Source organism: Pongo abelii, chromosome 3 (genome assembly GCF_028885655.2).
Source record: "Pongo abelii isolate AG06213 chromosome 3, NHGRI_mPonAbe1-v2.0_pri, whole genome shotgun sequence".
NCBI lineage: Eukaryota > Metazoa > Chordata > Mammalia > Primates > Hominidae > Pongo > Pongo abelii.
In genome coordinates, this window is record NC_071988.2 from 148,118,019 (window position 1) to 148,144,162 (window position 26,144).

General features: G+C 34.8%; 1 pseudogene; it reads left to right on the forward strand.

The window, feature by feature from the left end:
• Positions 1–8,793, forward strand: part of LOC100431240 (RNA-binding protein 48-like) — an 84,015-nt pseudogene extending 75,222 nt beyond the window's left edge.
• The last annotated feature ends 17,351 nt before the right edge of the window (positions 8,794–26,144 follow it).

Consider the following 26,144-nt stretch of genomic DNA (forward strand, 5'->3'; position numbering starts at 1 on the left):
CTTACAAGGGATGTGAAGGACCTCTTCAAGGAGAACTACAAAACTGCTCAACGAAATAAAAGAGGATACAAACAAATGGAAGACCATTCCATGCTCATGGATAGAAAGAATCAATATTGTGAATATGGCCATACTGCCCAAGGTAATTTATAGATTCAATGCCATCCCCTTCAAGCTACCAATGACGTTCTTCACAGAATTGGAAAAAAATACTCTAAATTTCACATGGAACCAAAAAGGAGCCCACATAGCCAAGACAATCCTAAGCCAAAAGAAGAAAGCTGGAGGCATCATGCTACCTGACTTCAAACTATACTACAAGGCTACAGTAACCAAAACAGCATAGTACTGGCACCAAAACAGAGATATAGACCAATGGAACAGAACAGAGGCCTCAGAAATAACACCATACATCTGCAACCATCTGATCTTTGACAAACCTGACAAAAACAAGAAATGGGAAAAGGATTCCCTATTTAATAAATAGTGCTGGGAAAACTGGCTAGCCATATGTAGAAAGCTGAAGCTGGATCCCTTCCTTACTCCTTATACAAAAATTAATTCAAGATGGATTAAAGACTGAAATTTAAGACCCTAGAAGAAAATAAAAACCCTAGAAGAAAACCTAGGTAATACCATTCAAAACAGGCATGGGCAAAGACTTCATGACTAAAACACCAAAAGCAATGGCAACAAAACCCAAAATAGACAAATGGGATCTAATTAAACTAAAGAGCTTCTGCACAGCAAAAGAAACTATCATCAGCGTGAACAGGCAGCCTACAGGATGGGATAAAATTTTTGCAATCTACCCATCTGACAAACAGCTAATATCCAGAATCTACAAAGAACTTAAACAAATTTACAGGAAAAAAACAAACAATCCCATCAAAAAGTAGGCAAAGGATGTGAACAGACACTTCTCAAAAGAAGACAATTATGCAGCCAACAGAAACATGGAAAAATGGCTCATCATCACTGGTCTTCAGAGAAATGCATGTCAAAACCACAATGAGATACCATCTCATGCCAGTTAGAATTAAAATCATTAAAAAGTCAGGAAACAACAGATGCTGGAGAGGATGTGGTGGAATAGGAACACTTTTACACTGTTGGTGTGAGTGTAAATTAGTTCAACCATTGTGGAAGACAGTGTGGCGATTCCTCAAGGATCTAGAACTAGAAATGCCATTTGACCCAGCGATCCCATTACTGGGTATATACCCAAATGATTATAAATTATGCTACTATAAAGACACATGCAGACATATATTTATTGTGGCACTATTCACAATAGCAAAGACATGGAACCAACCCAAATGTCCATCAGTGACAGACTGGATTAAGAAAATGTGACACATTACACCATGGAATACTATGGTGGCAGCCATAAAAAAGGATGAATTCTTGTCCTTTGCAGAGACATGGATGAGTCTGGAGACCATCATTCTCAGCAAACTGTCACAAGGACAGAAAACCAAACACCACATGTTCTCAGTCATAGGTGGGAACTGAACAATGAGAACACATGGACACAGGGTGGGGAACATCACACACCAGGACCTGTCACGGAGTGGAGGGCTAGGGGAGGGATAGCATTAGGAGAAATATCTAATGTAAATGACGAGTTGATGGGCGCAGCAAGCTAACATGGCACATGTATACCTATGTCACAAAGCTGCACATTGTGCTCATGTATCCTAGAACTTAAAGTATAATTAAAGAAAAGAAAAGAAAAGAAACACCTCAGCATTATGCATTTAACATGAATATCATGGAAAACAGAACAAGTAGGAGAGGGAAGAAGATAAGAAAAAATAAAGAATTATTGCTGCCCAGATGGTTTATTCCAACCACAGATAGGCTTAAAGAAATATAGGACAGGAATTTTAATTCTTATCAGACTCAAAATACAATAGAGAAAGGTTTTTGTTTTTTTTTTTCTTTTTTTTCTTTTTTTCTTTTTTTATTTTTTTATTATTATTATTATTATTATTATTATACTTTAGGCTCTATGGTACATGTGCACAACGTGCAGGTAAGTTACATATGTATTAAAAGTATTAGTTTGGTGCAAAAGTAATTGCGGTTTTTGCCATTACTTTTAACGAAAAAAAAAACACAATTACTTTTGTATCAACCTAAACCATATAAAGCACATAAGAAAGTGCCAGTTATTTTTTGTGCTAAAATGTTTAATGATGTATTGTCAAGAAATAAATATACACACACAGATAAATTATAATGCTTTCACAATCTTTTGGAATAAGCTGTCGGATCAAAACAGACTTTAAGTAGAAACAACAAGAAATGTAATTATCAGCATTAGCATATTGTCAGGTATAAGGCTAGTTGAACCAACTATTACCAGTGAGAGTTACAGTCAGTCTAGCTGAATTATCAGCAAAACCAGATCTTACAGTATAATCATTGATTTAAAAGCAAAGTTCATCGGGGATCAAACCTACAGGTCCTGTATGTGTATCCCAGAACTTAAAACTAAATTAAATTAAAACAACAACAACTACAACAAAGAGACAGTGTTACAAACAGGGCCTGAAAATGAGATCGATTCCAGAGGGAACGTTCTGAAAAGGAAACTATTGCCTTGATAACACATGCAGAGCACAATGGAAGGTAACTGCTATGGTCCGAATGCTTGTGATCCCTTGTAATTTGTATATTGAAACCTAATCCTTAACGTACTGATGTTAAGAGGTGTGGCATCTGGGTAGTGATTAGGTCATGAGGATGGAGCCCACATAAATGGGATTAGTACCTTTATAAAAGAGGCCTGAGGTAGCTTCTTTGCCCCTTCCACCATATGAGGACACAGGGATAAGATACCATCTGTGAACCAGAAGAGTGAGCCCTCACCAAACACAGAATCTGCTAGTGCCTTGATCTTGGACTTCCCACCATCTAGAACGGTAAGAATAAAGATCTGCTGTTTGTCAACCACCCAGTTTATGGTAACTTGTTAGAGCAGCCCAAGGAAATTAATCCCAGCAGATTGTGGTAGACCAAAAGCCAGACACCAAGGAAAATCAGTAGAATAAGTAGCAGTTTTAGAACAAGACTACTTTTTGGTATAAATAAATAAATCTATACTAAACTATGGGATGCTAAGAAAATTCAGAGTTGGTTTGAAAACGTACATTCTGCCCTCAGAGATAAAATAACTTCTGGTACCCAAAAGAAAAGAGGCATTTGCAATATGAGGATGAAACAACAACTGGAAAAAATAAACATAACCAAACACATGATCAAAGAGGCCATCGAGTATTGAGTTGTCTCTTAATGTTGAGAGACAGAGGATTAACAGTTTTATACTTTAATTACCCCATATGTGCCCAACTCAATTGTTAAACACACACACACATACACAAACTCACACAAAGTATTGTTTTAACTCAATTCATTTTTTATCAAGTTTGATATTAAGAGGAGGTTGATATTGTTAATTATACATGTCTAAATTATGCTTGTTAAATGATTAGATGATCTAGTATTTTGTTTAAAAAGAGCCTCTGAGAGTCAGAATAAATCATGAGTGCACACCTCCAAAAAGTTTCTTGTTGAGACACATTCAATGCACCAACTTTCTCTTATATCACCTTTAATTTTTCAACTCTTATCAGACTATTTTCCTCAGATCCCTAAATTTACCATCTGGGATTGAGAAACAGATATACTACAGTTAGCTGACCTCAATATCATCCTTTAGATATTATCCTGATAGACTATTTAGTTATAGGGGAGGAGAAGCAGGAAAAACAGATAAAACTCTCAATCCCAAGCCAGTTAGTTAGTAATTTTTTATGTTTCAAAAAGACATTTCAAAAGAATCAACAAATGGTAATATATCCCCTAAATAATGCCTCCTAATTGTAGACTTAAAATTGCAATAGAATCTTATACAGTAAAATGTTGGAAACATAAAAAATGAAAAGGCAAGAAACACAGTGCACTGCTTTGGAGATGTTAATGCACTTTTTTTTTATCTCTGATAATGATATCATCCAGAAGTATCAAGGATTATACATATAGCCAACTTTTTAAAATGCTATGCCCTAGTGCAAAGGAAATGTGTTTTCCATACAAAACCACTACATCCAGATATGTTGAGCCATATTTCCAGATACCCTTTACCAGCACTCTACTTTGGCTTTGCATTAAAACAAAATTTACTTAGAGGCCTCACAAATAATAGCTCTCTAGTGTCCAATTATTGCTTGCAATTCAAGGAAATGTCTACTTATGGAAAGGCATAAGGCCAGTCACAAATTCAAGCAATAGCCTTTGTAACTCAGTCCTACATTTTGATCATTTTCCTATAAGAACTTTTAGCAGGATACTATACATGGGTTAAAAAGTCACACCATTTTGTGCCAAAATAGTAAGCCAGGACAGTATGTTATATATGTAAAAATCAATGTCAATGCTTCTATATATACAGAAATATCTATACATGTATACATATATATGTGTATATATATATGTGTGTGTGTGTAATATATATTTGTAAATATAACTAATTGATAATGAGTTATTAGGAGATGTCTAAAAACAAACCTTCTTGGCTTCTGGTTCCTGACAAATAGAGAACTAGCTTAAGTTGCTGCTTTTCCCCTTGAAACAAATTATAGAGAAATGCCAATAACTTAAAACTATGAAGGCAGCCTAGACTTTAGGGACTAATAGGAAAAACTGTGAATGACTACTTGAAAATGAAAGTCTAATTTTGAGCTTATGAGAGCTAAATGCATCCATTAAGTAGATTGCCCAAAAATGAAGTGCCAAAGGAGAAATAAAGCAATATATAATCATAAACAAATATACAATCATAGACATTTAATAAACCACTCATTAAATGGTAGCACAAGCAGGCATCAAATCATTAGGTATATAAAATAGTTAAATAACGTAATTCACATATCTGACCTAGTTGATAGACAATGCAATACTGAAAAGTATGTGTTCCTTTCAAATGCATAGAGGATGTACAAAATGATTGAATACATGCTGAGTCATAATGTAAATCTCAAAAAATATTATACTGAAGTTACACAGAAAATGTTTTCTAACCCCAAAGGAATTCTACTAGGAAACAACAACAACAAAAAAGATAATCACAAAATCCCCAGACATTTGGAAACTAAGCAAGGCAGTTCTTAAGGCAGAAGCATACTGATCTCAACTCTTCATCGACTTTTAACTGCATCCCCAAAATTTTGATATATTGCATTTTCCTTTTATTTAGTTGTCTCTCTCTCTCTCTCTCCATATATATGTTTATATATGTATTTTTATATATATTAAATATATATATAATATATATTTTTTCCCTTGAGGCTTCCTCTTGACCCATGTGTTAGTTAGAAGTACATTACTTAAACTCCAAATATTGGTGATTGTTTAGGTATTTCTGTTCATCATTTCTAATTTAATTTGGTTATTAGCTGTGAACATACTTTGTATACTTTTCATTCCTTTAAATTTTAGGTTTGTTTTATGATTCAGAATATGATGTATCTTGGCAAAAGTTCTCTGTGTTAAAGAATATTACATATTTTTGTTTTTGTTGGGTATAGTGATCTATAAATGTTATTAGTTCAGTTCGTTGATAGTATTGTTTAAGTCTTTTACATGCTTAGCAATTTTCTGTACACTTTGTTCTATCCATCAATATTGAGATTAAAGTACCAAAGTCTTCAAATAGAATTGTGCATTTTTCCATTTTTTTCAGTTCCTTTTTTTTTTTTTTTTTTTTTTTTTGAGATGGAGCCTCGCTCTGTCACCCAGGCTGGAGTGCAATGGTGCAATCTTGGCTCACTGCAATCTCTGCCTCCTGGGTTCAAACAATTGTCCTGCCTCAGCCTCCAGAATAGCTGGAACTACAGGTGTGCACCACCACGCCCAGCTAATTTTTGTATTTTTAGTAGAGACGAGGTTTCACCATGTTGGCCTGGCTGGTCTCAAACCCTGACCTCAGGTGATCCACCTGCCTTGGCCTCCCAAAGTGCTGGGATTTCAGTTCTTTTTTATAAATGTATTTTGAAACTCTGTTTTTTGGTGCAAAATGCTTAAAATTGTCACATCTTGGAAAATTGACTGCTTTTTCATTATATAATAACCCTATTTATCTCTGATAATATTCTTTGTTCTGAAATTTATCTGATATTAATATAGCTACTTAAGTTTTTAGGGTTAAGGTTTGTATGGTGACTTAGTCTGCCCAGACTGCCACAACAAAATATCATAGACTGGATGTCTAAAGCACAGAAATTTATTTTCTCATAGTTCTGGAGGCTAGAAATCTGATATGTTGGCAGGTTTGAATTCTGATGAGAGCCCTCTTCCTGGCTTACAGATGACCATTTTCTCACCGTGTGCTCGCATGGCCTTTCCATGCGCATGTGCATGGAAAGGGAAAAAGAGATCTCTCTCTCTTCCTGTAAGTCCACCAATCCCACAGTATTAGGACCCTATCCTTATGGCCTCACTTGATCTTATTTACCTCTTAACAGCCCTATCTCCAAATACAGTCATATTGGGAATTAGGGTCTCAACATACATAATTTTGAGAGACACAATTCAGGTATAACACATACAGTATCTTTTGCCTTCCTTTTTGCTTGCATCCTTTCCTTAACTTCATATTTGAAAAAGGTTTCTTGTAGATAGCACATAGTTTAATTTGTTTTTATTTTAATTCAATCTAACAATCTCCATCTTTTAATTGGGGTACTTAGGCCATTCACATTTAATATTATTGGTGGTTGGTCAAAATTTACCATCGTGACAGTTGTTTTCTATTTCTTCCATGTGTTCTTTAAAAAATATTGTTCTCCTCTCTTTTTTCTGTTTTTCTTTTAGATTAATTGGGCAATACTTATGAGACCCTTTTATTACCTATATTGACTTCATTATTTTTAAGAAAATTTCGTGGTTGACTTAAGGCTTACAATATACATATTTAATTAATCATAGTCTACATTTAAATAATATTTACACTGTTTCACATACAAAATATTCAAATAAATGTTAAATCTTGGGAGGCTGAGGAACAAGAATCACTTGAACCCAGGAGGCAGAGGTTGCAGTGAGTTGAAATCATGCCACTGCACTCCAGCCTTGGTGAGAGAGTGAGACCTTGTCTCAACAAAAAAAAGAAAGAAATGTTAAATCTTTCTTATAGAGTATGCCTCACGCAGTAAAGCCCCTTAGTATCTCTCTGAAAAATATATATTCACAACACACATATTTTTTCCAGCACTTTATAAATGTCACTTCATTGCCTTCTAGCTTGCTTGTTTTCTGAAAAGAAGATCATGTATTTAAATAGTACATGGATCAATGTGCCAAAAACTGAATATTTAGTTGATGATGTATGAATACTGGCTCACTTTATGGAGAAAATAAAACTGGATTTCTATCTTATGCCATACAAAAAGGTACACTTCAAAAAAAGTTCTCGTTGTAAAAGATAAGTCTATAAGGTTAACAGAGGGAGGATCAAAGCAGGCAAGATTAGCTTCGAGCAGTGGTGAACTAGTGAGTTTATTTGACCACCACGTCCAGAGGGCAGTATGCAACACGTGGGCCAAATATCGGGAGGGACGATGGCCTCTTGCTGTCAAGGTATAGACAATCAATTTGGAATCTCAGTACTTATTAATACAAGGAGTTCCTGCTGTAGGAGCCATGAAGGAAATAGTTGAGCAATTCGCTTTGTATGGTGCAACTGAACAGTACAATGCTCTAGATGAATACCCAGCAGAAGACTTTACTGAAGTCTATCTTATTAAATTTATAAACTTACAAAGTGCAAGGACAGCCAAGAGAAAAATGGATGAACAGAGCTTCCTCAGTGGATTGCTTCATGTGTGCTATGCTCCAGAATTTGAAACAGTTGAAGAAACTAGAAAAAAACCAGAAGTGCAGAAGGCATATGTAGTAAGAACTACTGAAAATAAAGATTTTAAGTCACGTGAATATATTCCCTTCTCAAGGAATAAATTTTTGGAGTAGAATTTGTTAACATTTTTAAGTGATTTTTTAAATTATATGATTCTGAATGATGAAAACAATAAATAAGCCACTTCTGTTTTCCTTTCCCTCACCATTTAAATTGCAATATAAAGACCATTACGTGACAAAGAAATTGGTTACAGAGCATAAAGACACAGAGAATTTTAGACAAGACTTCCACTCAGAGATGTCTGGATTTTGTACAGCTGCTGTGAACACTACTGCAGGGAACTCAAATCCTTATCTTCCATATTCCTGTGAATTGCCTTTATTTCTTCTCAAAATGTATGTGTTCATCTGCGGGGCATGTAGAGAGAGCATCAGACTCTTCTAAGGATCGTAGAAACCATGGTAAAACAATGGGGCATTATAACCACAATGATTCTTTGCAGAAAACACAAATAAACACTTTTAAAAACTCAGTGGCCTACCCTGGTGCACAAAAGGCTATTACTCCTTCAGAGGCAGTTGACAGATTTATGCCTAGGACAACACAACTGCAGGAGCGCCAAAGAAGAAGAGAAGATGATCGTAAACTTGGAACTTTTCTTGAAACAAACTCAAGTAGTAATGAGGTTATGACTGGACCTCTGTTACCAGACATATCTAAAGTGGATATGCACAATGACTCATTGAATACAACAGCAAATTTAATTCAGAATAAACTTAAACAGGTAATTTCATCTGCCAAAGCCTCCAGGGGACAAGCCGGCAGAGGTACATACAAGTCATCCATTAAAACAAAGAAGAAGAATATAGAGTGCCAGCAGCAAATTAGTATTTTCTAAAAAAAAAAAAAAAATTATTTTTAGCCTGTCATTTTAATTATTCAAGAGATTTTACTGCTGGTATTTTTTAATGCACTCCTCTTTGTAATTTTATTCAAGCTACTTGTCTAAAGTCATTTCTTCTTTTTTTGATCTATACTTAATGTTGCAGAAACTATTCTTATCATTATAACATTACCTCTCGTGTACGATAATTATATGTAAATTAATTAAAGCAAGTATGGAAACTTTACAATATAAATCAAGATAGGCAACCAGGAAAAAATGTAATAAAATAATAATAATAAAGTTAACAGAGGTTAATAAATGTTAACAAAGATAAATTGCTCATAGATTCTATAGCATCTAATATAGGCTTTCTGTCAACAAAAGGACACAAAGTTAAGAAACCAGTTTATTATTTCCAGAAATTATTTGCAATATCTAAAACCACAAATGTCTAATATCAGAATATACAAAGAATTCTTGCTAATCCATAATAAAATGATAGCAAATCAAAATAGGAAAAAATGAGCAAAAGTTGTGAACCATTATTTCACAGAAGTGAAGACTCAAAAGAAGGTTATTATGAAAAAGACATATTAATTTGCAATTATTACAGTGGCAACAATGAGAAAGTTATATAATGCAAGTGCTGCCTGGGAAGTAGGGATATGAAAAATTGTAGACATCGCTGGTGGGAGTTTAAATTGGCCTAGGTATTCTGAAGAGTAATGTGAAAGTATTAAATTAATTAAACATAGATATATGTTATGACTAGATACAGTCATATTCTGGATGTGTATTCTAGAGCAATTCTTGCACCAGTATGAGAAAACACACAAATGTTCATTATGGTGCCATCTTTAGTAGCAGTGATGTGGATGCAACCCAGGTGTTCATCATTGGAAGGAAGGGACAAAATGTAGTGTACGAACACTATGTAAACTGCATAGCAGTTAGTGAAAAACAGACCAACACAGGACATGAACAGACCTTTAAAACATGGTGCTGAGTGGAAAAAAAATAGTTTAAAACATAACAGCACTTGTGTAAATTAAAGTTATACACACATAAAAGAAAAGCACAGGCAAATAAATTATAGATATCCAATGTGTCAGAATTATTACTTCTGTTGGGAGAAAAATATAAGTGGAGAGAGGTTAAACAATAAGAAATGCAGGAAAGAAAAAAGGATGGATTGAAGAAAGGCTGAACAAGAGAGGTGCCCTGCGTAAACACTTAATAACAGTGTTCTAGAAATTTGGGATTATGATTAATCCAACATTTCATCTCGAGAAAAAAATAGATCAAGTGATAGATAAATATTTAAATAGGTATGCAAATGAATGAGAGATAGATTAATAAATATATTGGTAGGTAGGTAGGTGGATAGATAGATGAAAAGAGTGGGAAGAGAGAAGAGGGAGATATGGTAGGTAGACGGATACATGAGAGATAGATGACGGATAGAGAGAAAGATAGAAGATAGGTAGATAGATCAGACATAAAGACAAGTAGATAAAAAGCACACAACATACTCCTTGTAACCTAATGCCCAAGTAAAAGGCAGAATGGGAAAGCTTGACGAACTGTAGCATTTCTTACAATGTAATGGAAAATTTATTTTAAATATATGTTTATTTAGAAAACTATTGGCAAATTTCTCCTGCAAAGACCCAAGAATATGTGTGTCCAATAAGAAGGCAAATTTTGTCTTTTATAAATTTCCTATATTTGACCCTATATTCAACAGAGTAACTCTAGAGCAACTGGCAACAACTTTTATCTATAAATTGCTAGCATAAACTCCCGAGACAAATGCCAGTGTATTTAAGAATGGCCTGGCAATGTGCATTTTTAAACATAGAAAAATAATAAATAATCTAATATCTTGAATCTATGTATGTTATCGCATATGATACCTTATATATCCCACTGAACTAGAAAGGCTGTATTTTTTCATTATGAATACACTGTGTGTAACCAATTGATTTATTGATATGAAGATAGATTATTGTGATATTTATAAGAAATTATGTTTTAATTCTTTATTATTCTTTACCTTTGTCATGTTGTACATATATATAATTATCAAATATAAGCACTATGAGTACATTATAAATTTTTATCATGTGTATACATAATATTATTTATAGGGATGATGTGGAAAATCCAAATTCACAAATCAAATTCCTATTAATCTTAATTCAAAAGTCCCAAGTTGACCAAAAGTGTTCTTGGAATAGTCTGGTGGGATTGTTTTAACAGTGACTGTTCCAATTAATGCTATTTGTATGTTCTTTCAATGTATTTTGTTCCTATCTCTTCTGTGGTGGAAAAAAAAAACAAAACAGAATGATCCAATTTGAGCTGCATGCCTGTTTTTCTAAATGAGATTATTCAGTGGTTTAGTTAATCTTGAGTTGCCACAGGGCCTCAAATAGAATGAGGTAATATATTCTATCCTCACTAGCTCAGCCTCTTTTATTTTAATTTTTTAAAAGAAAAAAGATTTATGTTGTGGGAGAGGCAGAGGGTCTTAGATGATAACCATGAAGCATTAGGATCACAGGGGAGACAGCCTGTCTATATGTATGAATGTGAAATCCTATCTGTGCAGGTCACTGCCAGCATTGAAGGAGACAGGGGCACGGAGCTTGTCCAGGAACTTCACTTTTTACTCCATCCAAGTGGGGAAAAAAGCAGTAGCCATTATGACCAATGCTACACATGAAATCTTTGGTATTTTATGGATCTTTCTCCTGTGTGGAGGCACTTTTCTGGACCAGCCGACAGGCTTTCAATAGTCATGTCACTTCCCTTCTAATCTCTTTCAAACGGTTAAGACACAGCCAGCATCCTGCCTCCTATCATCCTCCCACCCCCTTCCCATACCTTTATTCTTGATGAAAGCTACTCTAAGGCTGTCCCTAGTCAAGGGACAGTGCTTTCAGGGAAAGCACATTGGACTGTATACGCATTTGATCAAAAACATTTGAAATGTGCACAAAAGCAGCCAAGTCAGAAAAAGAAAAGGACAGCTGCATAAAGATGTCATAGCTATAAAAGAGCTGGTTGTAAAAGCTCTGGCTAACCAAATGGCTAAGCTAAACAAAGCACAATTAAGGCCATCCTGTCCATTTTTCCCATTCCATTCTCTCTATCTGTGCATATTAAACTCACTAATTAGTGCTGCATTGTTTTTCCAAATTCTAATTTCATTTCCATTTTCTTACGGTCCTGCTTTCATGTTTGCTAACACAGGCAAAAATATGTCTTTGTATATTCTACTCTCCAATATATTTTACCCACTATTCTTCTAAAGGTATGCATTTTTACTAGGAATAAATATAGGAAAAATTGAATGTCTTGATGATTGACATTTTTATAAACTTGAAATTAAATGTAAGCCTATGATGCTAAGGCAGCATTGTTCAACATTTTCCGGGATTATAACAAGCAAACCAAACAAAACAATAAAAGCTTAGCTAATGTGTCCATGAAATACCCTAAGGTTTTGTTAGGTTTCCTATGAGTATGTTCTGATCACTGATACACTCAGGAGAAAGTGGCATTGGGTTATGTAGCCTGTCAGCTCCAAGGCAACTGAAAAAACAAAAGTCTGAGTAGAATATCAGCAATCAAATAAGATAAAATTTAACAAGGCAAATAGCAGTGTACAAAGTAAGATGTGATACAATAAGATAATACAAACATTCATCAACAAGGAAAATCCCTGCACCTCCTATTAGGCCAAACGAAAGCACAACAGCAGCTACGTGGAATTACCTTGAGATTCAGTCTCAAAGGTGATTGACAAATTACCTGAGTCTCAAAGGTAAGTCTCAAATTGACAAATCCAGTCAATTTGTCCTCTAAATTCAAAACAATGTTAGACCCTTTACCCTCTGGGCAAAAACCAATTCTGAATGACTGTGGCCTTAAGCGTCTATGAGACTAAAGAGAGATGATTGATAAAACAATAGGTTTGGAAAGGTCTGCAGAGGAATTCCTCTAAAAGGGAAATTCATATGCTAGTATCATCTCCAATCTTGAAATTTGAGAAACTAGAGGGCATAGAGTTTCCCTGACATTTGGAGATAAAGCATAACTGTAAAAATACTGAGAATAAAATAATAATATATCTATTTGTCAATCTATCAGCTATCACTAAAATGACTGCTAATTGAGATATTTTATTTAAAAAATACTAAATTAATGGAAAAATAGCTCAAGAACATAAAATAACTTGACTTTTATTTTATGTTGTGATGTTATTCCTATCATTAGCTCATATTATTTAAGAGCTAAAAGAAACATGTTCATGTGAACAGACAAGTTACTATTTTTCTACCATTTTTATTCATGAATATTTTATGGTGTGTTCAGTAAGTCAGCATGCAAAATACACATCTGTAATTATTTTTCTGTAGTTTTCATTATTCTTTTAAATATATTTTAACCGACACTCTAACCAAGTGCATTGTGAAAATACGTTAATATAAATGTTTATGTAATTCTTTTTTATACTTGGTAATATTGATTCTCCCTTTTTTATTCAATTTTTTATAGATACTTTTATTTTGCTTTCAGAGTATACATTAACATAAATGAGCTCTTCTACATTTTATTTCATTATTAAGCATAAAATAGCTTGACAATTGGTTAATTACCATAAACATAAAAATATTTTGTTTCTAACAGTTTGATTAGAAAATAAATCTTTATTTTGTAATTGAGGAGAAACGGTGTCAATATTTTAGTAATATTTAATGAAGTCTACAATTAAAAATTCAGAAGGACTTGGATCATATAAATTGTTCCAGGAATTAGGTATTTGGATTAACCACTTGTAACTTAAAATATTTTTATTAAAATATTTAAAATCACAGTTGCATTTTCTTCTACTTGAGAAAGCATACTCCAGTAATTGCAGCTGGCTGGTTTTTCAAATTGTAGCTGTTTTTTTAATTCCCTTTGGAGTCGTGGTCTTAAAATGCCTCAGGATTATCAATTGTCACATTTTACAATCTTACTTAAGAATATGAGGCTGAGTGCATACTCACCCCTGAACAACATACCAAAAAATCTCTTTGGTACTCTTTCATTTTTCCAAAGTTGTTTCTCTTTCATAAAGAGGAAAGTGTCTGTGTATGTATTAACATACACATAGCCATCCTTATCCATATTAACAGACAAAGATTGTTTCTATTCTTGTTAGTTTTTAGATAACAAAGGATTTATTGTTAGACATATTTTCATTGCATGTTATATCGCCTAATATCTTTTACTCCTTCTGATACTCATACTAATAATCAGATCATTCTTAATTATGCACTAGAGGTCTAATTCTTAGCACTCACTATAATAGACTTTATAGACACCAGTTGCTTTCATTCCAGAACCATAAAATGTTCCCAGTGAATTAATATTGATCAAATTAATGCAACAAAACATCTCATTATTCATTGTATATTCTAAATACTGCATGGTTAAAAATTTCTGTCCAGTCTTCATTGATGGTTACTTCTCTGATGAATACAGGCCTGATTAACTAATCACCCTATTTGAATTTTTTCATTCTTTTGTAATCTATATTTTGAAGTATTTGTGGCTTAAACTGTTGAGCTTAGTACCCAATTTTATTTAATGATCTGACTTGCTTTCAATCAAATTGAAAAAAATTGTGAACACATGTATCTACATTTCTATAAGGTCCATTATGTTATTCATAATTGTTATTTTTAATGACTTCTTATGCATTTCTTTAACAAGGAAAATAATACTCTTGTATTCACTATTCAGGTGATAATTAAAATCTTTAACAGCTTGCTAAATAGCACTAAGGGATGAAAGTCAGAACTACATTGCAAAACCTCTGAATCCTAGGCAAATACTTGGCAGACCTGTTGCTCCTACCCAATGGGCACCTTTGATAGCTATCAACAAGCATTTGCTACAGTCTCCACTGAGCACATACTCTGCCTACCAATCTGTCTCCACGGTTTGCTGCAGAAAGCTGCAATCAACTGAAAGCAGCTGGCATGTAAGATAAAACTCGATGGCCATCCAAGATAGCATATTACAATTGCTGTGATGTGACCCCTTCCTGGCTTTACAAAAGTATCTCTTTTAACATATTTCCATATTTGTTTCCACTATACCAATTGTCTCATGGTTTTCTATCAGCCCACCTCATTTTTAATACTCCATCGTAAAAATGAAATATTACTTACAAAGCCTTTAAAGGTAAAGTGGGGCATTTATTGCATTTCTTTATTAATAAGTCAGCCATTTGTTTATCTCAGCAACTACACAATGAGACTTGAAAATATGGATAATATTCTATTCACTTGTCAATCATAGGCCAAGAAATCAATAACAGGAGTGCAGGAGGCACATATTAGAGAATTATTCAATATATTAAAAAGTTAATGACTCAGTGACATCTAATTCTCTTAAATTTATATAGGGGCACCAGATTTATAATTTCCTATTAATTAAATTATGATAATCTGAACTGTGCTTGGCTAATTAATTGCATATTAATACATTATAATATAACTATTATAAAATAATAATGTATACATAAATACTTTTATCCTTTGTTACTAATAAAAAAGTTATATTTTTATTACAAAAGTAGTAAATGCAAGCTGTACCAGTTCGAACTGGCAAAAGGTAATGTAAAAGTCAACATTCTCCACTCCTATCTTACTCTGCCTAAAGTAACCATCATTAACATTTTGGTATGTATGATTCCATGCATATATAATATCTTCTTATTCGCCTTACTGTTTTAAAATACAGTATATATTTTTTATTATATTGTAGTTCTATTTCCAGACAGCAAATACATGTAGAGAATTTTCCTTCTTTTTAATGGGTACCCTATGAAGAAGTGTCACAATGACTTCAATCAATACTCAACTGAATATTTTGGTAGGTTATTTTAAGTTATCTTATTTTGTTTTGTTATTATTACAAACAAAGCTTCAATGATACATTCAAATATTTCTTTTATTTCTACCAAATAGATCCTTAGAAGTGAATTTGATCCACCAAAGTTGACATGCATACTGATATTTTCATAATTACTGACAGATCATGGCAATTTATACTCACACTAAAACTTTATGGCTTTAATTCTGAAACCCTAACATTTCCTGAATGCATCAATATTTTTTGTGTGTAGAGGGTATTTTTAAGTTACTAAGCATTTATCTTATAATGGTTTTAGGTTTACAGAATTATTACAAAGATAGTGCAGAGATTTACCATATACCCCACACCCAGTTTTTTCTAATATTAACTTCTTACATTAATATTGTACATTTTTTACAATTAATGAGCCAATATTAATACATTCTTATTACCTAAAGTCCTCTTTGTAACATTTCCTTAGGTTTTTTTTTTTCTTTTCTAATTTGCTCTTTCTAGTCTGAAATACTACAAGGCATTTAGTCATTTTATTCCTTAGGTCTCTCTTGGCTGTAAGAATTGTTCAGACTTTCCTTGTCATGAGTCCACACTGATATAAATAAATGATTGAATAAATGATAAATAGAGATGAATAGTCAAATTTCCTTTACAGAAAAATTCCAAATACTTTTTGTAGATAAGTTGACCTCAGGTAGGGGGAGTATAACTCCTTACCCCTCCAACATGGGTTGTGCATAGACACCTTCTTTCAAAAATTATTATGAAAAGGGAGAAAGCAAAAGAGTAACTTTACAATGGATAAATTTGACAGACGCTACCCCAAACTATGTGATCAGTTAATTATGTAAACAGTGGTACATTATATTGATAGTGATATGATATGATGAAAATGGCACTTTACCTCTGTAGACTCCCTTTCCCAAAAACCCATCATAATCATGAGAAAAATATCAGAAAATTACAATTGAGGATCTTTGTATAAAATACCTGACCTGTAATTCTCAAACTGTTAAGTTTTTAAATGTTTATGAATCTGATTAATTTAAAAAAACAAATAGTGTTGTTTCACTAATTCTATTTCGTAAAGTGCATAAGATCTGAAAATTGAATTATTAATTCCCACAGTATATTGTGCATCTTAGGACTTAAAAACAGTTCAATGCATGAATGAATCAGCTCTTCCTTAGTCCTTGTTAACGACACTAATCTAATAATTTCAATTTGTTGTTTTTTTTTCCATGTCCTACTTAACCATTCCTAGACTCTTGAAGAAACACAGTGCGTGGGGAGGTAGGAGATGCTCTGCATTGTAATATTGTAAATTTGATTCCCTTTGAATAGTGGCTGTGATGTTTGGAACGCTTTTTTTGTAAACTTCATAATTTTTATATCTATTTGGATATTTACAGACTGTTCTAAGTACTAGAATGCAAAATACTTTGCTTAAAATCATGCACACACATTACAAAATCCCATAAACAATGTTTTTTTTCCAGTTTTAAGCATAAAAGACACAAACAATATCACATATGGGGGAGCAAATGGAAAGAGCATTTGCCAACGCCTAGGGTGTTTGGCAATATTAATGCTTGGTGCAATCTTTTGAAGAATTCCAAAGCGTGTGGCAAACTGTTCCCATGCACGTGTTATAGCCAGGGACACAGCTGTACTGTAATAATGGGTCACTTGTAGTATATGTAACACTGAACTAAAATCTGGAAAGACTGGATTCTCCTCCTTACTCTTCTGATTTGCTAAGCAACTTGCATTCTTCCTTTATATCTTCACTCAAATATCCCCTTATTAAAAAGAGTGTTATAAGATTAGTAAAATCTATTCTGCAAAGTACTTGGAGATCCTGAGAAACAAGCTTTGGGTAAATACTATGTGTATTGTGACCAAAATCACCAATAATTTCCCTGATAATTTTCACAAATTCTCTTTGGTATAACCCTCATACCACACTTCCTACTAGCATAAACATAAAATAACATCTTTTTCTTGAAAAAATACAAGTATTCAGGATTTGGCACTAACATTTAGTGTTTGTTATTTGTGTTTTTGCATGTGTATGTGTTTCCCCTGAACACTTTTTGTCTATTTTTTTAACCTTTCCGAATGCCATGGGAAATATATAACAGTGAAAACAACACAACTTTTCTAGGTCAATGAAAACCTGTCATATACAATAATGTAAAAATGAAAAACTTATTTCAAACAAATGCAATAATGTGTTGCCAAACTGACCTTCTCTTCAGGAAGAATATTATAAAAATTGTACCAGTAGTTAGATACACATGATATGGGTCATATCTGTCTCAGATATGGAGAAATTTGGCCAAAGGGAAAAATGTTAGGAAAGCATATCCAGCTATATATTAAATAAAGTTGGTTTAGAAAATCGTGCATGAATGGAGAAGTCAGCTATTAATATTATTTAAAAACCAGAGGCATATTAGCACATTAGTAAGAATGGGATAGATTGGCAATAAATTGTGCAATAAATTTCTTTATTGCAGATATCTATGGCTAGCATGACTATTTCATTTGCCATATACTAAATGACATTTCATTAATCCTTGGCTTTTTTTATATATGAACACTACTAACTTACTAACCTTTCATAGACTGATATGAACACTGATATTTTATACCTCAGTACAGTCTCATGTTATCACAAGTTAATGTCTAGTAATATAATGAAAAAATTTATCTAACATCATAAGCAAACTCCTCTTACAATTACTATTTGTTTGTAAGAATACAATACAGCCCTATAAAGAAAATCGATCAGCCAACATCAACGGTCAAGGACTCACGGAATATATAACAATCTTTTTAAATGTTATGAATTCAAGCTTGAACTCTGTACTAATTTTTATATGTTCATGAGAACATATCAGGCTTTTTCATAAAACATATCCTAAAGAACTCTGATTGTCACTTTGACAGTTTCCAAGAGTTGCAGGTGGCTAACTTTCACTAGAACTTAATTGAAAACCTACTCGTTGATCAAGCATTGTATGAAACATACACACACACACACACACACACACACACACACACAAAACAAACAAATATAAAATGTTTAAACATGCTGCAGAGAGGAATTTTAAGGGAAAAAAGATGTTTCAAGCATTTTCAAGAGTTAAGTTAAAAATTATCTGCTTTAACTTGATGAAAACTTCATTAATGGTTTTATAGTTGCAATAAAAACATATCCTACATAGCTGCTTCTCTTTTTTTTCTTTTTCAGTTTGAGGAAAGGCCAAAGAAAACCTAGAAGCAGGGAACTAATTATAAGACTTTATTTTTTCTCTTTCTCCAGTTTTTGGATATAATTTAGAAAGAGAGATACTAGAAAATGAAAGCCACGGGCTTCCCAGAAACTTAAGAGTGTTCATCAGTTAAATTTAGTGTAAAGTAAGTGGCAGACATTGTTTTAGGGAGACCAGAAATGTAGAATATATCCAGTTCTTGGACTAGCTGACAATATAAAGGTATTGATGTGAAGTCTAGAATACTTTATGCAAATTCACCATGAAATTGGAGAAGCTTTTGCAAGTCTTCTTCACACCTTTCCCAGAGTACATTTTCAATTCGGAATGATATGGAATATATAAAACATTCATTAATCTATTACTCTTAAGTCCATATGTCTCCCACTGAGTAGTTTAAAAACACCCAGATTGTCTTGAAATTGTCCCCATGGCATCTGCAATTAAAGGCAGTAAGGCATGGATTTCAGTATCTTTTTTTAGTAGGTTTTCTTTTCAGAGCAGTTTAAATTTCCAGATAAAATGCATAGAAACCACAAAGAGCTGCTCAATAATTGCCTCCAACCCCCCACACACAGTTTCCCTCATTATCATTAATGTATTGCATGAATGTAGCACATCTGTTACAACTGATAAACCAACCTTGATATATTATTATTAAGTAAAGTTCACAGTTTACATTGGGCTTCACTCTTTTTGTTGTATGGTTGCATGGGTTTTGACAAATGCATAATTCCATGTATCCACCATTAGAATATCATATCAAATAGTTTTGATTACCCCAAAATACCCTATACTTCACCTCTTCACCCCTTCTCCACCTCTTCCTGAATCCCTAGCAATCCTTAATCTTTTCACTGTCTCTCTGGTTTCCCTTTTTTAGAAAACCATGTTTTCTAGAAAATTGGTTGTGATCATACAGTGGGGAGCCTCTCCACATTGGCTTCTTCCACTTTGCAGTATGCATTTAAGCTTCCTCTATGTCCTTTTGTGGTTCACTAGTTCATTTTGTTTTATCCCTGAATAAAATTCCACTTTGTAAATGTACCATAATTTGTTTATTCATTCACTTACAGAAAGACATCTTGGCTGCTTCCAAATAAGTGGCAATCAGCAGTCAACATCCATGTGCAGGTTTTGTGTAGACCTAAGTTTTCAACTCCTTCGGGTAAATGTCAAGGAGCACAATTGCTGGATTATATGATAAAAGTGTGTTTAGTTTCATAAGAAACTGACAAACTGTTTCCCAGAGTGATTGTACCATTTTGCATTCCCACCAGCAATTCATGAAAACCCCTGGTGCTTTACATGCTCCTCAGCATTTGGTATTTTCAGTATTTTAGATTTTAGCTATTCTAGTAGGTGCGTAGGCATATCTCATATTGTTTTAATTTGCAATTCTCGAATGATAGAAGATGTTAAATATTTGCCATCTGTTTATCTCCTTTCTTAAGGTGTCTAGATCATTTGCCCATTTTTAAATTGGGTTTTTCATTTTATTGTTGAGTTTTAAGAGTTCCCTGTATATTTCAGATACAACTCTTAATCAGATATGCTTTTTTCCCAATATTTTCTCCCAGTCTTTGACTTGGGTTTTCATTCCCTTGGCAGCATCTTTTTTGCAGGACAGAACTTTTAAATTTTAGTGTAGTTATCTTATCATTTTCTACTATATTATCTTCTACAAATTATATGGTTTTACACTTTAGATGTAGGTATGTCATCTTTTGAGTTAATTTATTTGAAAGGTGTAATGCTGTATCTAGATTCGTTTTTTTGTGTATCTAAATGTCCAGTTGTTTCAGCAGCAATTGTTTAAAAACACTGTCCTTTCTCCATTGATTGTTTTTACGTTATTATCAAATTTTGCTTGATTATATTTTCATGAGTATATTTCTGAGATCTTTATACATTTCCACTGATATATTTGTCTGTTGTTTTACCAATGTCACACTGTCTTGATTGCTACAGCTTTATGGTAAATCTTGAAGTCAGGCAATATTAATCCTCTGACTCTTTTCTGCTACAATTACGTATTAGCTGTCTTAAGTCTTTTGCCTTTCTATATAAACTTTAAAATGATTATTAAATGACTATTCTTATGATACTATAATGGGATAGAATAGTCTTTTCTCTCCTTAATATCTATTTTCTCTGGGTCATGTCTGTTCTATTTGTTTATCTTGATCATTTTCTTTTAAGTTCTTCCTTTCTTCAAATGGTGGTTTTTCTGGGTTGTTGATTTGTACTTGATAATGAAGCAATGAAAATACTTTGCTGCATCTATATGTGTGTGGCTTATTTGCTGGTGAGCATCTATACTTCTGTGTATATGTATGTGTAGGAGCTGAACTTTAATTTTTTCAATGCCCCAAATAAGAGAACACTGAACATTTATTTTTAGACCTCAAACTTTCACACTACATCCCATCAAAGTGTTCATTAAATTTTTCAGAAGCGTCTCTGTCTGTATTTGTTTTCATTAAGTTTAGCTTCACTTTGGTTTTGCCTGAGGGGTAGCTGAAAGCAGATGTGGTTGTCACTTATTTTTCATATAGATTTTCCAGTGACCTAATGCCTGTCTCATGCATCGTTTCTACTTTTCGTCACAACTAATAGCTCTAATATTTGAAGGGTCTCTGTGTTCTTCAGAAGAAGCTACCTCCCTCCATGACCATATGCATTGTGACTGGGCCATTCACAGCTGCAGATTCCTCAGTCCTGCTCCACCACTAACAACTCATCCATCCATGTTCTTTTCTGCAGATATTACCCTAAATCGCTCTAGTATTTTTGTTGTTTGTGAATTTTGCCATTCTAGATATTTTTATATATCCTAAATTAATGTTCCCAAAGCCTAAAATTTTTAACCACTGACCCTATCCATCGTTAGACTGTGTCTGAGAGGTGATTAAATGAAGCGAAATATCATTGTACAATATATATGTCATAATTGCAGCTTACACAATACAGATAGAATGGTCCTGGTTTTACCAAGGGAAATGCTCTCTTACTGTTATTGTATTTTCTGGGATCCGATGGTTTGTCTGGTATAGGAGACTGCCCCTTCCTGCTATCACTCTATAGGGACTATAAAAAAATTAGCAAATATGTATGAGGGCATGCCACTCTGCTTCATTTCTCAATGGACTACATGATTAAGCCATGTGGTTTTTCTTTTTTTTTTTCAGACGGAGTCTCGCTTTGTCGCCCAGGCTGGAGTGCAGTGGCGCGATCTCGGCTCACTGCAAGCTCCGCCTCCCGGGTTCATGCCATTCTCCTGCCTCAGCCTTCCGAGTACTTGGGACTACAGGTGCCCGCCACCACGCCCAGCTCATTTTTTTGTATTTTTTAGTAGACACAGGGTTTCACCGCGTTAGCTAGGATGGTCTCGATCTCCTGACCTCGTGATGCGCCCGCCTCGGCCTCCCAAAGTGCTGGGATGTGGTTTTTCTTAATGGTATTCTTACATTCTGTGTTGACATCTCTGGTTATTATCACCCACTGAATACAATTTAGCCTATTTTGCTCAAATATCTTTCCCTTGTCTAAGATTTCAAAATCATATTTTGTTGTACCAACATCAACTGCTTTTTAATCCTATTGTTTACCATTAGTTATGTAATATTTTACACTAACTCATTAACTAGAGCTAGTTTCTATTATGCTTGTAGTAAACAAACACAGCATTGAAGTATTGTGCTTTGGGAGGAAATTTTATCTTCACTACTTGCAAGGATTCCTTTTTCTTCATTAACAACCTCAGGTTCAAATAACCTATGTTCCAGAGAATATTTTTCACCCACTCTTTGGTCAGTAAACAAGAAATTAGGGTTACATAATTTTTGGACACTGTGGGTACAGCCTCCAGAGATACTTCAGGTTCTCAGTCACGTTAGCTCCTTTTTTTAAGAGGGTCTGGGTATGTATGTTTCATCCCACATGTCTAACATCCCTAGTAATATGTCAATGCCAGGTGAGGTGAGATTTCCAGGAAAGCTTTTCAGATACTTAATCTCAGTCAACAAATACTAGAATTTTAGAACTAAAGAGATGTTTAAGTCATCCCTTTGGTTTTTCTTAGGATATAGTGAGATTTTTAAAATTAGTCTACACACTCTCCTTGCATTTAATTCATTACTTTCACAAGGATGTATTGAGCTTCTGCCATATAGGCACTTTTTTAAGTTCTAGTGATCCAAAGGAAAAATCAAAGCCCCTGCTCTCTGAAGCTTATAGTCTTGTGATGCAGAAGCAAATTGAAAACAATAAAAAATAATAAAATGTCTTGTTGTGTTATGTGTTGTTTAAAAGTAAAATAAGGTAACGTATAGAGAATGATGGGAAAAATTGTTAAAATGGTTGGTTAGTAAAGGAGATGTTTAAGAAAAATTTTAGATGGAATGAAAAGTGAACAGTATGTAGATCTTTGGATCAAGAATGCCAGGCAAAGAGCAGGAAGAGCAAAATTCTGAAGTGAGAACAAACTTAGTATTTGTGAGATGAGCATAAAGGTAATGGTAGCTTGAGCTGAGTGAGAATAAAAGTCATGAGATGATTGTGGTAAGATACACATGAGAACATCATAGGCCTGATTGGATCTTACTCTGAATGAGCTATTCCACTAATTAGAAGTTTATGCTCCAAGGGAATGACATATCTAGCTTATGGTTTGTTTTTTTCTTTTTTAAATCAACTTTTAAGTTCCAAAGTACAAGTGCAGGATGTGCAGGTTTTCTACATAGGTAAACGTGTGCCATGGTAGCTTGCTGCACAGATCAACCCAACACCTAGGTATTAAGCTCAGCATCCATTAGCTATGTTTTCTGATGATCTCCTTCCCTCCACTCCCACTTCCACTCTTGTCCTACATCTACAATTTTTTCTCAAGGGAGTCAAATGGATTTTTATGTGCTTAGGCACATGGATTTTTATCCATTTGACTGCCTTGAGCAAAATTGTACATGTAGGGCAAGAGTGGAAGTAGCAAAATCATTAAAAGTTTTTCTTAGAACTAGAAGAGAAATTATGGTGACTTATACAAGGGTGCTATTGATTTGAAGATGATAAAAGTGGCCGTATATGGAACACATTTTGAAGACAGCAATGATAGAAGTTATTGATACATTTTATATGGTTATAATAGAAGGAGAGGAAGCAAGGATGGTTTCTTTTGCCCAAGGCAGCAGGTGGTGCCACAATTTGCTAAATGCAAAAGATTAGAGGTGTAATAGATTTATCAGAGGAGTATAAAGAGTTCCAGTTTGGATGTGTTGGTTTTTTATTAGCCATCTAAATGGACATTTAGAGTAGAAAATGGGCTATGTGAGTGAATCTGTAGTTCAAAGGAGTGGTCAGGGCTAGGTGATACATTTGAAAGTCATCAACATATAGATATGACATAAAGACTTACCTCCATTAAAATCATGTGTATAAACAGAGAATTATAAAAGGCCAATATTTTTTCTTTCTTATTTTTAATATGACTGACTAGAGGCATTGAACACCAGTTCTCCTCAGAAAGAAGAACCGAAGTTACAGGTGAATAATCATAACTCAAACACAATATTAAAGGGAGAGTGCTGGAACCTATGGAAGAACTCAAGAGAAGAAGCTAGGGCACAGAAAAATAAGGAAGCAAGAATCTGGCAGAGATGGAACCCCAAAGGATTTGGTGTTCCAATGAAAGGGCAGGTGGGTTTGTTTGGTTTTTTGGCTTTGTTTTTTGTTTTTGTTGCCTTCACTCCTGCAGCATACTACTGCTTTCTTAACTATCAGAGAGTTCCTCTACCCTTGCAAGATCAATCACTAATGTGGGCAGCAAACTGGGAGCTTCTTGAGGGCATTGCACCAGGCTACCATCTTGCCCAGGTTCACTCACCACTGGCCCAGAACCCAGCTACAATGACAGGGCACCATAATGAATGCGTACCCATTGTAGGATTCTTACCATGCGATGATTGTGGTAAGAGGCACATGAGAACATCATAGGCCTGATTGGATCTATCAGTCCTTGTGTCTCCACATCACTGGATCCCCCACAAACATACCCCAGCACCCACTAAGATTGCAGCAGCCACACAGAGCTTGTTGGACCAAGGGGAGCTGTGGATTCCCGGTAGTCTAGCCCTCAGGGCATGCTGCTCCCAGGGAAAGGGAGAGCTGGGAGCTCAGGGCACCTGCCTAGGGGGGTGCCAAAGGAAACCAGAGGAAACCAGAGCATGTGCTTTCTTGTGCCCAAGAGCTCCCACCTGTGGGCAGAGAGCGACTGCGGCTCTCCCAACAGAGATGTAGGTGCTGTGCTCAACTCAGTGAAGGAAGAGTGTGGTTCTGCTCCAGTGGCCAGGCAGCCACAGTGCTCTGGCACAGGCCTGAAGAGTTGGATTTCTCCTCCCCACTAGTCCACTGCTGTAGACGTAGCCATGGATGCCCTGCAAGAGGCTGGCATGGATGCACAAGAGGATGGCCATTCTGAAGGGCACTGCATCCCTACTGGTGGTGTGCCCACTGGGCCTGGGCAGCCACAAAACGTGGTTTCTTGGGCTGAGAGAAAAGATTACACACTGAAGCCATTTCAGCAGAGAGTTGAGGGACACGCATCTTCTATGGCACTCAGCTCCATTGCAGCCTGGATATAGATAACAGTGTCTGTCTGAACTGAGAATCCCAAGACCCAGGACAGGATGTGAAAGTAGATTACATTCCTACATGCACAGCTGTGGAGTTGGGGTAACCTCTTTACCCCCTGCAGGCTTCAGTGCATTTTACTAGGAGCTCCCCCCACTGCCCACATCAGTGCTTATGCTTGCCACTGGGTATGCAAGGACAAGTTTGACAGTCACCCCATCTGGAGCTGAGCTGTGAGCTCAGGGCACCAGGCATCCCACAGACTAGCCCATCACCTGAGACAATAGAGAGCTCCTCCTGGTAAACAAAGATCAAGCATATACCCTTCTGCTTCTGCTCACCCAGCTCTTACACATAAGTGCCACCTATTGGCCTGAAGGTTGACCTGCACAAACCAACACAAAACTTGCTGACAGAGCTGCACTGGAGAATGAGAAAAGCTTCCTAAGACCTCAACAATCCCAACCCTGAAGAAGACAGTGAGCCTGATCAT